At 39.8% G+C, this 11,420-nt stretch overlaps 1 non-coding gene across 1 annotated transcript; it reads right to left on the bottom strand.

Annotated features, from left to right (window-relative positions):
- Positions 1 to 11,313: 11,313 nt before the first annotated feature.
- On the bottom strand, positions 11,314 to 11,420 carry LOC141593820 (small nucleolar RNA R71). Its single transcript, XR_012521881.1, has one exon. It is a non-coding gene; the product is annotated as a small nucleolar RNA R71 (small nucleolar RNA).

The following is an 11,420-nucleotide window of genomic DNA, read 5'->3' as shown; positions in this document are numbered from 1 at the left end:
GATGGCGAAACCCAGAATATTTTATTCTCATGTCATCAATCATTAATTGCATCACTTTCTCCGGTCTCAGAATCCTTGCCTCATATCTGCAAGAATTCCTTTGGTGCCACATTTGATAGATGCATGCATTCAAAATGGTGGTTATGAAGTCTTTTCGAAGTTTTGATCCTCCCAACCGTAATCTCCATTCCAGAATGTCTTGAGTAGGTAAGCTTTCTCCAATCCACCGACTTAGACAGTCCACGAGTCTTCTACTGTATTCACAATCGAAGAAAAGGTGATCTATTGTTTCACTGGTCCTGCCACAAATGTAACATGTATCCTCTTCACAAATTCCCAATCTTTTAAGTTTTGCTTTTGTATTCATGGCCTTATGATGATAGAACCACGAGATGAAGGCGTGTTTAGGCAGTGTCCACTTTGACCAGACTATATTGTTCCAGGGAACAATATCTCCCTTATCCCTGAGACATTCATACCCCTTGGCCACTGTATATTCCTGACCTCTTTGTGTTGTCCACTGATGTTGATTGTAATAGTCTGATAGAGTACTTTTGATCTTCCATAGTTTTCTCCAATACCAGCTAGCATCAGTTTTAGGGCTATATCCTTGTCATGAGTCATTTTTTATATAGATTTGATTGACCCACCTGACCCATAAATAGTCTGCCTTGGAAGCTATCCACCATACTAGCTTACTCACGGCAACCAAGGGAATTAAACATAACGAAAAATAGAGAAAAAAATATCGCTACAAAGGCTTTAACCTCAATTGCGTACAAGGGCATATGAGCTGACAAACTATTAGTAATTGTATGTAAGGAAAAGTTAACAATTGGTCTCCCTTGTGACGGGTTATTATTTGTGGCGGATAATTTGTGAGTAAAAATGGTAATAAAATGGGTTAGTGGAGAAAGGGGACCACATGAACAGTGTTGAAGAGAGAGAAAAAGTGAGTACTTTGTAAGGTAAAATGGTATCCGTCACTCCAAAGTGACGGATAGTGCATGTCACAAATGAGAATTTGTGAAAAGTTAATTGCAAAATGGGTTAAACAGTCCTCTATTTTCAAAGGTCCTCGATTTTATTGTCATGTCAGATATGCTACAAGCCATGCTGAAGGAATATGTAAAAAACATGGCCCTAATATAATAATTTATGTGCTACTTATTAAGTTACGCCCAAATATAAAGTGATCCAATACGCTGTATAAAATATTGGCTTATTATTTATAAACGTCTTAAAAAGTATTGGGTCAGTCTATTATCATATCATATCAATCAATCAATCATCAATCAATCAATCAATACTATATATTAATTCCAGAAACCAAGGATTTCAATGTAATTAAAGAAATCTATACAAATTAATTATACTACATAGTTTTAAATCAATAGTACCGTGTGATTGACCTGTTAAAGGAACCTCGATGTAAATATTATATAGTTTTGGTTAAAAGTATAATATAAAGATGCCTTGATGAAGAATATTTATGGAAATTACATTAAATTAAAGTAATTAAATTTAGAAAACACAAGAATATAGTGATTTTCCTTAAAATTAACATGCTCATTTATGGAATTAATTAGTATCATCATAGAATTATACATTTAATTAAATGGACTAAAAGTAATAGTAGCAGCAACAAAATTAATAAAATTAACGGTATTAATGTGGAAATAGTGACAGTTATAATAATGTTAGTGGGAGTAGTGAAAGTAACTACGAATGTAGTGAAAGTAACAGTGGTAATAATGAGAAAAAGTATGAACAATTAAATAACCAATCGACTCAAGAAAATATTTTATTTATTTAAATATAGGCCGATAAAATTAACGGGAATAATGAATTTAACAGAAAAAAATAGAGGAATTAGTAAAAAAAAAAACAATAGTAACCACGAGAGTAGTGAACGTAATGATATTAAGAAAGAATGTCGTGAAAGTAATAATATTAATAGCGGGGTAGTGAACGTGTCTCATAATTTGAAAATAAATTTTACATTTCATTATAACTACAAGATATGCCGTAGAAAAATATATTACAAATAGTAAACATGTGAGTTAGACAACTCCAATATAGTTTATTCATTGGAAAAAAAAATTAACGGTAAATAGAGGTATCCCGGGCGAAGTCGGGCACCAAACCTAGTATTATTGATACGGTCGTTTCTGTACCAAAAATAAACGTAAATAAAACTAACAAAGAAGCTAGTGATAAGTAGGGTCGATCTCCACAGGGAGATGGGAAAATGTCAGCTTTAACTAAGTCTGTCGAGGTAACCAGTTCTTTGGGGGTTTGTTTGTTTATTCTAGACTAGAGAGATCGAAAGAGAGAAGGAGGGTAAAAGAGTAGAGAGTAAATAAATAGAGAAAAAGCAGCTAAGGCAGTCGGTAATTCACCGTGATTCTCTAGTAATGCAATCTAAGGTCTCAGGTCAATGCAAGTGTAATCTATGGAGCAATGAATATCTCCTTCCGGTCTCAATTCGCCCTAAAACGGTAATAGCTTAGCTTCCGCCCTCACTAAAGTGCTCTAATATTCGCTACAGGTCTCACCCTTTCCAATCTTCCGATCTAGGTCAAGGTTTACCGTGATTTATTAACTAATTGCGTCGACTCAATTAGACAAGAACAATTATATGTAGCGATTAACAACAAAGACTAAATTTGCATTAAACCTAATAACTCAATCTACACTTCCCTTAAAATCATGGCTCTCCTATGTCTTAGCAAGGGAGATTAGCTATGCATTATTATTGAGGTAGCAACAATCATACATAAGCAATGAAGGGCAAACATGATGACAAGAACAAAAAGAGAGATTAAAGATAGCAATTGTCAATTAAAGAAGCAAAAGCAATAAAGGGCAATAAAAGATTGAGATTAAAGGGAGAATCAAAGTACCGATTACAAATTGCAAGATCCGAGTAAGAGTTCTAAGGAAGAGTATGAGAGAGTCAGGAGAGGAGAGAGTAGTCGAAATCTAAAAGAAGAAGAGATAGTAAACGTAGTTCTTAACCTAGCTTATATCTAATTACAAAGCCCATCTCGGAAATAGGCAAAAACACGCATAGAAAGTAAAACCTCTCGATCGAATGAAATGAAACCACTCGATCGAGGACAAATCTAGAAATTCCTCTCGATCGAACAGAAATGTTGTTCGATCGAGTACTCCTTATATCAGCCCTTTCGATCGAGCAACAGAACAGCTCGATCGAGTGATTCTTTGATGGATAAAGCATTCGATCGACCAAATAGTTGGTCGATCGAGCTATATTGGCGCATACGGACTCCTTGGCACCTTCCGAGATCAGTTCACGCGTCTTTAAGTGATGGATTCCAAGCTCTGATTCCTTATTCTCTAAAATGCATGCAAATGAGACAAGTTTAGGCTCGGTTTTGCTCCTTTCTGGTTCGTACCTGCAATTTACACAAGACAAAAGTAGACTATTCTCCAAAAAAGAGGTTTTTCGGGATTCCAGGGTCTCAGAACAAAATTCTCCAGAAATCACATAGAAAGTTCCTCGGGTCAGATAAAGCGGCCACGCAAAATTTGAGTAGTGACGGAAGACATTTGGGGGTGCCGGTATGCCATAAACCATCATTCGTCGAACCTCGGATAATCGTGAAAAATGGATTAATGCTCATTTAATGCTCGCTATTTGAGGCTGAATCCAATAGGTTAACTCCTGAAATGATCTCGGACGCGTGATTGAAAAACCGGGAGAAAAAGAAATCGGGTCCGGTACGACCTCCCGAACGGCTCAGATTGAAGTGTATAATACACGGTTTTTCGGGATTCCAGGGTCCCGGGACAAAATTCTCCGGAAAATGCATAGAAAGTTGCTCGGGTCAGATAAAGCGACCACGCAAAATTTGTGTAGCAACGGAAGACATTTGGGGGTGCCGGTATGTCATAAACCTTCATTCGTCGAACCACGGATAATCGTGAAAAATGGATTAATGCTCATTTAGAGCTCGTTATTTGAGGCTGAATCGAATAAGTTAACTTCTGAAATGACCTCGGACGCGTGGTTGAAAAACCGAGAGAAAAAGAAACCGGGTCCGGTACGACCTCCCGAACGGCTCAAATTGCCTCTATAATACACGATTTTTGGGGATTCCAGGGTCCCGGAACAAAACTCTCCGGAAATCACATAGAACGTTCCTCAGGTCAGATAAAGCGGCCACGCAAAATTTGAATAGCAATGGAAGACATTTTGGGGTGCTAGTATGCCATAAACCAGCATTCATTGAACCTCGAATAATCGTGAAAAATGGATTAATGCTCGTTTAATGCTCGTTATTTGAGGCTGAATCGAATAGGTTAACTACTGAAATGACCTCGAACGCGTGATTGAAAAACAGGGAGAAAAAGAAACCGGGTCTAGTACGACATCCCGAACGACTCAAATTGAAGTGTGTATAATACACGGTTTTTCGGGATTCCAGGGTCCCGGAACAAAATTCTCCGGAAATCACATAGAAAGTTCCTCGGGTCAGATAAAGCGGCCACACAAAATTTGAGTAGCGACGGCCGACGGAAGACATTTGGGGGTGCCGGTATGCCATAAACCAGCATTAGTCAAACATCGGATAGTCGTGAAAAATGGATTAATGCTCGTTTAATGCTCGTTATTTGAGGCTGAATCGCATAGGTTAACTCTTGAAATGACCTCGGACGCGTGATTGAAAAGCCGGGAGAAAAAGAAACCGGGTCCGGTACAACCTCCCGAACAGCTCAAATTGAAGTGTATAATACACGGTTTTTCGGGATTCCAGGTTCCCGGAACAAAATTCTTTGGAAATCACCTAGAAAGTTGCACGGTAAGATAAAGCGTCCACGCAAAATTTGAGTTGCAACGGAAGACATTTGGGGGTGCCAGTATGCCATAAACCAGCATTCGTCGAAAGTCTGATAATCGTGAAAAATGGATTAATGCTCGTTTAATGCTCGTTATTTGAGGCTGAATCGAATAGGTTAACTCCTGAAATGACCTCGGACGCATGATTGAAAAACCGGGAGAAAAAGAAACCAGGACCTGTACGACCTCCGAACGGCTCAAATTGAAGTGTATAATACACGGTTTTTCGGGATTCCAAGGTCCCGGAACAAAATTCTCCGGAAATCACATAGAAAGTTCCTCGCGTCAGATAAAGTGGCCACACAAAATTGAAGTAGCAACGAAAGACATTTGGGGGTGCCGGTATGCCATAAACCAGCATTCGTCGAACCTCGAATAATCGTGAAAAATGGATTAATGCTAGTTTAATGCTCGTTATTTGAGGCTGAATCGAATAGACTAACTCCAGAAATGATCTCGGACGTGTGATTGAAAAACCGGGAGAAAAAGAAATCGGGTCCGGTACGACCTCCCGAACGGCGCAAATTGAAGTGTATAATAAATGATTTTCGGGATTCCAGGGTCCCGGAACAAAATTCTCCAGAAATCACATAGAAAGTTCATCGGGTCAGATAAAGCTGCCACGCAAAATTTGATTAGCAACGTAAGACATTTGGGGGTGGCGGTATGCCATAAAGTAGCATTCGTCGAACCTCGGATAATCGTGAAAAATGGATTAATGCTCGTTTAATGCTCGTTATTTGAGGCTGAATCAAATTGGTTAACTCCTGAAATGACCTCGGACGCGTGATTGAAAAACCGAGAGAAAAAGAAATCGGTCGAGTACGACCTCCCGAACGGCTCAAATTGAAGTGTATAATACACGGTTTTTCGGGATTTTAGGGTCCTGGACCAAAATTCTCCGGAAATCACACAGAAAGTTCCTCGGGTCAGATAAACCGGCCACGCAAAATTTGAGTAGCAACGGAAGACATTTGGGGGTGCCGGTATGCCATAAACCCGCATTCGTCGAACCCCGGATAATCGTGAAAAATGGATTAATGCTCGTTATTTGAGGCTGAATCAAATAGGTTAACTCCTGAAATGACCTCAGACGCGTGATTGAAAAACCAGGAGAAAACGAAACCGGGTCCGGTACGACCTCCCGAACGGCTCAAATTGAAGTGTATAATACACGGTTTTTCGGGATTTAAGGGTCCTGTAAAAAAATTCTCCGGAAATCACATAGAAAGTTCATCGGGTCAGATAAAGCGGCCACGCAAAATTTGAGTAGCAACGGAAGACATTTGGAGGTGCCGGTATGCCATAAACCAGAGCTTGTCGAACCTCGGATAATATTAAAAAATGGATTAATGCTCGTTTAATGCTCGTTATTTGAGGCTGAATCGAATAGGTTAACTCTTGAAATGGCCTCGGACGCGTGATTGAAAAACAGCTAGAAAAAGAAACAGGGTCCGGTACGACCTTCCTAACGGCTGAAATTGAAGTGTATAATTCACGGTTTTTCGGGATTCCGGGGTCCCGGCACAAAATTCTCCGAAAATTACATAGAAAGTTCCTCGGGTCAGATAAAGCGGCCACGCAAAGTTTGAGCACCAACGGAAGCCATTTGGGGGTGCGGTGTACCCTGAAAACCAAAGATTCGCCGAAACTCGGATTATCGTCAAAAATGTGTTAAAGCTCGTTATTTGAGGCTGAAATCGAACAGGTTAATTCCTGAAATGACCTCGGACGCGTGAATGAAAAACAGGGAAAAGAGAAACAGGGTCCGGTACGACCTCCCGAACGGCTGAAATTGAAGTGTATAATACACGGTTTTTCGGGATTCCGGTCCCGAACAAAATTCTCCTAAATCACATAGAAAGTTCCTCGGTCGATAAAGCGGCCACGCAAAGTTCGAGCACCAACGGAAGACATTTGGGGGTGCCGGTGTGCCTGAAAACCAAAGATTCGCCGAAACTCGGATTATCGTCAAAAATGTGTTAAAGCTCGTTATTTGAGGCTGAAATCGAACAGGTTAATTCATGAAATGAGCTCGGACGCGTGATTGAAAAACAGGGAGGAAAAGAAACAAGGTCCGGTACTACCTTCCGAACAACTGAAATTCAAGTGTATAATACACGGTTATTCGGGATTCCGGTGTTTCGAAACAAAATTCTCCGGAAATCGCATAGAAAGTTCCTCGGGTCAGATAAAGCGGCCACGCAATGTTTGAGCACCAACGGAAGACATTTGGGGGTGCCGGTGTGCCTCAAACCAGCATTCGCCGAAACTCGGATTATCGTCAAAAATGTGGTAAAGCTCGTTATTGGAGGCTGAAATCGAACAGGTTAATTCCTGAAATGAGCTCGGACGCGTGATTGAAAAACAGGGAGAAAAATAAACAGGGTCCGGTACGACCTTCCGAACGGCTGAAATTGAAGTGTATAATACACGATTTTTCGGGATACCGGGGAACCGGAAAAAAATTCTCCGGAAATCACATAGAAAGTTCCTCGGGTCAGATAAAGAGGCCACACAAAGTTTGAGCACCAACGGAAGACATTTGGGGGTGCCGGTGTGCCACAAACCAGCATTCGCCGAAACTCGGATTATCGTCAAAAATATGTTAAATCTCGTTATTTGAGGCTGAAATCGATCAGGTTAATTCCTGAAATGAACTCGGACGCGTGATTGAAAAACAGGGAGAAAAAGAAACAGGGTCCGGTACGACCTTCCGAACCGTTGAATTTGAAGTGTATGATACACGGTTTTTCGGGATTCCGGGTTCCCGGAATAAAATTTTCCGGATATCACATAGAAATTTCTTCGGGTCATATATAGCGCCCACGCAAAGTTTGAGCACCAACGGAAGACATTTGGGGGTGTCGGTGTGCCACAAACCAGCATTCGCCGAAAGTCGGATTATCGTCAAAAATGTGTTAAAGATCGTTATTTGAGGCTGAAATCGAACGATTAATTCCTGAAATGAGCTCGGACGCTTGAATGAAAAATAGGGAGAAAAAGAAACAGGGTCCGGTACGACCTCCCGAACGGTTGAAATTGAAGTGTATAATACACGGTTTTTCGTGATTCTGGGGTCCCGGAACAAAATTCTCCGGAAATCACATAGAAAGTTTCTCGGGTCAGATAAAGCGTCCACGCAAAGTTTGAGCACCAACGGAAGACATTTGGGGGTGCCGGTGTGCCACAAACCAGCATTCGCCGAAATTCGGATTATCGTCAAAATTGTGTTAAAGCAGGGAGTTTTGGTAAGTAGCATATTAGTCGTATTTTACCCCTCATTTATACCTTATTCCGACTCGATTTTGCGTGCTTAAATGATTTAAAAAGCTCATTTATTTACGAATTCATGATAATTAGTCGTATTAGTTAAATTTAATAATTAGTCGGTTTTTATATCATATTAGCATTATTACTATTATTAATTTTATTTAATTAAATATAATTTGTAGGTGAGACATATAATAAAGTGGAGATTCGAGCAAGTGAAACGAGACGGAATCAAGACGGGTCAAAGGAAATGAAATAAAGAAGCATTTCAAGGGGTTGACCTTTGGAAACAAAATCACACTCTTTCCCTGCTTTTCGTTTCCTGCAAATTCAATACCACCATTCACACCTGCAAACCCGACATTCATCATCACCATGGCTCCCCTGCAACAATCTTCACCACCATACATCCACCATTAACAACATCAATTTCGACATTCACCCTTCACCATTAATATACACAAATGCTCACGCCACTAACCCGCGTCAATGTTACCATCACCATTCACTCGACCTCAACCCAAAAATCAGCCCCCATCAATGGCCACCACGCCACGGCCTCACCAAATACCCGTAACCACCGTGGTTTCCTCTCCCCCATCGACAACAACCAGCAGCTACACCAATCCTTACCTGCCAACCCGTCTTTATTCAACCCGACATCACCATCGTCATCACCAACAATTCACCTAGTCACCATGTACCTGATTCCGCAAACCCATCATCTCGCCTGAACTCAGCAGCAGCACCCACCAACAACCCGCAACAACAGCACCTCGCATTCATTAATTCATCACCAATGGTTCCTAGCCGGCCAACCGGCCGCCGCCACACTGCTCTCAATCCGCAACAATTCAAAGAAAGGGCTCTCGACGGTCGACCGTCTGCAAGACTCTTACCGGCTCTAAATCCTATCAATTTCATGTCAAAGTTACAGTGGGTTTTGCGCCGGTCTCACGACCGGCGGCCGGTGAGCCGGCTGAGACCCATGTGCTGCGTTTTTCTGATTGTCGTTTTCCCCTTTTCCTTTTTTTTGTGGTTGTTTTGTTGAGTTTTGTAATGTGTCGTATGTTTGGTAGGTGAGATTAGATTATTATTATTATTATTATTATTATTATTATTATTATTATTATTATTATTATTATTATTATTATTATTATTATTATTATTATTATTATTATTATTATTATTATTATTATTATTATTATTATTATTATTATTAATAATAATTAGACTAGTAGTATAAAAACACTACATTAGATAGACATTAGATAGAAAATTAGATTAGTCCATCCTTCTCTCTCAATATTGTAACTCAAGAACCCTAATATTTCCTTTCTCATTTTCATTTAATAAAATTTGCAATCTTTCTTTAATTATTAGTTTAATTCTTCCTTTGTTTATGCAAGTTCTTCATCTTTCATTAGTATACAATTAGTATTTTGGGTTGTATTTGAAGATTAGAAGAAATTCATTCTTCCATTATTGTCCAAGATTGTTACTTTCCTCTTTGTTGGTACAATTCTCATCTTTTGTTTACATTATTTTCATTTGTTTACATTTCTTATGTTGTTTAATTGTTATTCATCAAAAGTATTAGTCTTTATCATGTTTGCAATGTTTACTTGTTTATTGTTGCAATTTGTTGTTAATTTCTCACCCATGAACATGAGTGAGTAGTCTTATCTAAGGTCATAGGGGGAATTTGGGTAATTAAGGGGATGAATTTGGGTTGTTAACCTTTTGAATTGGGTGATTATGTGATTTCTACTCTTAATGCATTTGAAGTGTTTGTGGAAATGCCTCAATGAAAATTGGACATTTCATTAACATGTTTGGCTTACCTTGGTGCATTGTGCTATTAGATAGTTTTAGAAGTGCTTATAGATGAGTTTTAATGAAAGTTAGAACATCTCTTTGATGCATTCGATCCGTCTTGGTGCTCATGCTATTGGGTAGTCTTTATGCTTTATTTGTAGCTAGTTCATCTCGATTAAGTGACAACTTATTGAGGAGCTTAAGGTGACTAAGAAACTAGTCTTAAACCCTTGACCACTATTATTACCCTTTTCTTGTTAGACCTTGTTTCTCCCCCCTAATTGCCCTTTGTGAACCCAAAGACCTTAGCCTTCCATCAATTGAATACAATCCCATTTAGTTTAATTTAACTTGTTTGCATCTTAGTTTTAGATAAATCAACATCTTATTTTGTTTGACTAAACTAAAGACTTAAACAAACCAAGTATCTAACCCCCGCCATCTTTGTGTTCGACACCCGAATAAATACTACGCTTTTTCGGGTTTTACAAATAGTTTTGGTGTAGGAAGTAGGCGACAAATTTCCTATTATAAAATGGCGCCGTTGCCGGGGATGGCGTTAGGTTATGCTTAGTTAGTTAGAGTCTTAGGCTTAGTCTTAGTCTTGTTGTTTGCTTGTTTGTGTAGTTTGTGTGCTTCTTGTAGAGTGTGTGTGATTTTTGCCTCACCCTAGTGTGTAAAAGCACTAGGAGTCTTACGGTTTGTCAAGTTGTATGCCTAGGAGGAACCACCAAGCTTTGCTCTTTGACTCCGATCCCGAAAGGCTTTTTAGAGCCTTAAGGAATAGGACCATTGCAAGGGTTATAACCTCTTCTCAAGCAACCATAAACCAAGCAAATCCACCCATCCAACCTCTCATTGAAAACACAACTCAACAACAACCAAACATTACAATTGAGCCTTCAATAGAAAATCCATTTCACAACTTCCAACTTCCAAATAACCCACCTCAAACACCACCTTCTCATATACCAAATCCACCACCACCACCAATGGCTTTACGTGACCATAACCGTCCTAACCACAATTATGCTTGTGACCCAATTAATTTTGGCACATTGGCTCCCAACAACTTTGAGATGCATCCCGCCCAAGTCGGGTTCATTGAGAAGGATTTGTTCGGGGGGCATATTGAAGAGGATGCCCATGCTCACCTCCGGAAGTTTAAGAGGAAGGTTTCAATGATGAAAAAGAATGGGGTGTCCGAGGACACCTTGAGAATGATGTTGTTTCCGTTTTCATTGACGGGCAAAGCGGACCGATGGTTGAACATTCACCCACCGGATACTTTCACTACTTGGGATGCCTTGGCTAAATCATTCATGGCCAAATATTACCCTTCCTCAAAGACCGCGATGCTCCGTAATGAGATTCATACATTTCAACAAGAGGATGGGGAGTCTTTGGGTGAAGCTTGGGACCGTTATCAAGACTTGATAGCAAGTTGCCCCCACCATGGAAT

The sequence above is a fragment of the Silene latifolia genome, chromosome 7, assembly GCF_048544455.1.
Source record: "Silene latifolia isolate original U9 population chromosome 7, ASM4854445v1, whole genome shotgun sequence".
Lineage (NCBI taxonomy): Eukaryota > Viridiplantae > Streptophyta > Magnoliopsida > Caryophyllales > Caryophyllaceae > Silene > Silene latifolia.
This window is presented reverse-complemented; position numbering and strand designations above follow the sequence as displayed.